The sequence below is a fragment of the Pteropus vampyrus genome, unplaced genomic scaffold, assembly GCF_000151845.1.
Source record: "Pteropus vampyrus isolate Shadow unplaced genomic scaffold, Pvam_2.0 Scaffold21, whole genome shotgun sequence".
Lineage (NCBI taxonomy): Eukaryota > Metazoa > Chordata > Mammalia > Chiroptera > Pteropodidae > Pteropus > Pteropus vampyrus.
The window spans coordinates 4,358,687-4,361,570 of record NW_011888802.1 but is presented as its reverse complement, the minus strand read 5'-3'; positions in this window follow the sequence as shown (position 1 = coordinate 4,361,570).

Below are 2,884 nucleotides of genomic sequence, written 5' to 3'. Positions count from 1 at the left end.
AATGAATGAATGAATAAAATCCAATTAAAAGCGGGCAAAAGATCTAAGTAGACATTTTTCCAAAGAAGATAGCCAATCGATATGAAAAGTACTCAACATCACTAATGGTCAGGGAAATGTAAATCAAAACCAAAATGAGATATTAACTCATGCCTATTAGAAAAAGAAAAGAGATAACAAGTTCTGGCAAGGATGTGGAGAAAAGAGAACTCTTGTGCGCCATTGGTGAAAATGTAAATTGGTAGAGCCACTATGGCAAACAGTATGGAGCTTCCTCAAGATAGTAAAATTAGATCTACCATATGATCCAGTAATTCCACTTGTGGGTATATATCTGAAGAAAATGAAATCGCTATTTTGAAGAGAAATATATACCCTTATGTTCATTGCATCATTGTTTATAATAGCCAAGACATGGAAACAACCTAAATGTTCATGAGTGGATAAACCATAAAAAGAAGAAAATTCTGTTATTTGCAGCAACATAGATGAAACTTGAGGGCATTATGCTTATGTTAATTGAATAGGTCACACAGAGAAAAACAAATACTGTATTATCTAACTTACACATAAACTCTAAAAAACAAGCAAACAAGCACACACACACACACACACACACACACACACACACACACAGAGAGAGAAACAGAGACCAGATTTGTGGTTGCCAGGGGTAGGGATTGGGGGGTAAGGGAAATGGTTGAAAGTTGTAAAAGGATTGTAAAACTTCTAGTGATAAGGTGAATAATTTCTGGGGATGTAATATATAGCATGGGACTATAGATACAATGCTGTGTCGTATATTGAGAGTTGCTAGAAAGTAGATCTTAAAAGTTCTCAATACATACACACACAAAAATGTTAACTGTGTAAGGCAATGGATGTATAAACTAATCTTATTGTAGTAACCATTTTGCAATATATACATATATAGAATCACTACATTATACACCTTAAATTTATGCAATGTAATATGTCAATTGTGTCTCAATAAATCTGGAAAAATTTAAATAGGTGGTTTGGTTAGGTAGAATTTATAGAGCTAAAGGAAAAGAAGAAAAGGGTTAGATATTGGAGAAGCATCCTAGATAAAAACTAGAGAGTAGATTAATCATATGTGCTTTATGCTCTATTTAGTGATTAGAGTGACATATAAGTAAGAAACAATTTATCACTTAACAATTAAAAAGCTTACAGTTGTGATTATCTGCAAGTCTTCTCAAGAGAAAAGCATCGCAAGTCTTATTTGAAGGTAATAATGAACATAAATTGGTAGAGCTAGCTATACAGAACGAGTGATATTGAAATTTGAGTTGAGGGGAATTACTTGAGAATAGGCATAGATAATTAAAATTAAGCAATCATATATTAGAAAAAGACTATTGAGCAAACTAGAATAAGACAAAATATTAGTGAATAAAGAAAGGTAATTTAGTTAGGGTGTATTTATATGACAGAGGAAACAAGATGATTGTTTAGATGTTAGAGAAATATATCAGATGAAGAACTAGAAAAAAGATTCTATTGACAAAATAAATTGTTTACCAAAGAAATATTGAGCACTGAATTCTAATTATTTGCCTAGTACCTAATAGTACATATAATATATATAACATAATTTCCAAAATCTAATTGGATTTTAATCCTTCAACATCATTGGAACTGAATACAGAATTCAATTTTTTTTCACAAACTTATAATAAAATAATTTATGAAAAAGTCAATACTGTAGTGTAGTGGAGAAAGGACACATTTTCAATCAATAAAGCCTTTTCAATTGGCTATTAATTTTTTTTCAAGTATGAATTTTGGTTTCCCACTCTATAGACAAAAACAATTTCAAATGAATTGAAGATTTGTATGAAAAGTAAAACAATAAAGTTTCCAGAAGGTAGCAGATAAGAATATCTTTATAATTATGGAGTAGGCAGATTTTTTTTTAAAAAAAGAACGCAAAGTCAATAATAAAAGGAAACATGGTGAATTTTGCTACATTAATAGTAAGAACATCTTTTCATCAAAATTCACCAATAAGTGAAAAGGCAACCCATGTTGTGAGAGAAGACATAAATCTACACAAAATGTTTATAATATTGGAAGAACTCTTGTAAATGAATAAGGAAACGATCATCCTAGCTAAAAGTGGTGAAAAGACTTAAACAAGCACGTCACAACAGAAAATACATAAATGGCCAATAAACATCAGAAAATGTGCTCAACGTTTTTAATCACCAGGGGGGAGGAGGGGAGACTTAAAAGCTCAAAGTGACACAACTACTTAATAAATTACATAAGATAAGAAAGAAAAAAATGTCAAGTATTGGTAGTTATATGGAGCAACTCTAACTCTCATATGTTATTTTTGGGAGTAAATTTGCATAAGCATTTGGGTAAACTTTTTAGCAGACTTTACTAAAACTGAATATGCTAAATTCTTGACCCATCAATTGTGCTCCTCACTATATACCAAATAGAAATATGTCCTAAAGTTCACCAAATACAGGTATAAGACTGTTACAGAACTATTAAAAGTAGCCAAATATTGGAAATGACACAAATATTCCTTAATAATGGAATGGATAATTATGCTGTAGCATATTTATTCAATGAATGAATAAACTATACAGCAGTGAGAGTGAACATACTATACTTCTGCGCAGTAACTTGGTTGAGTTTTACAAACAAAATGTTGAACAAACTAAGACAGTTACAAAAAAGCAATGCTGTTCTATTTCTTTACCTGGTTCCTGTTTACATGAATGTGTTTACAAGAGCAAAGTCACCAAATTCTATAGTTCTGATTTGTTCAGTTTCCTATATGTATGTGTTACTTGAATAAAAATTTTAACTAAAACAATTCTTATTGGCAGGGCTACAGATGTAA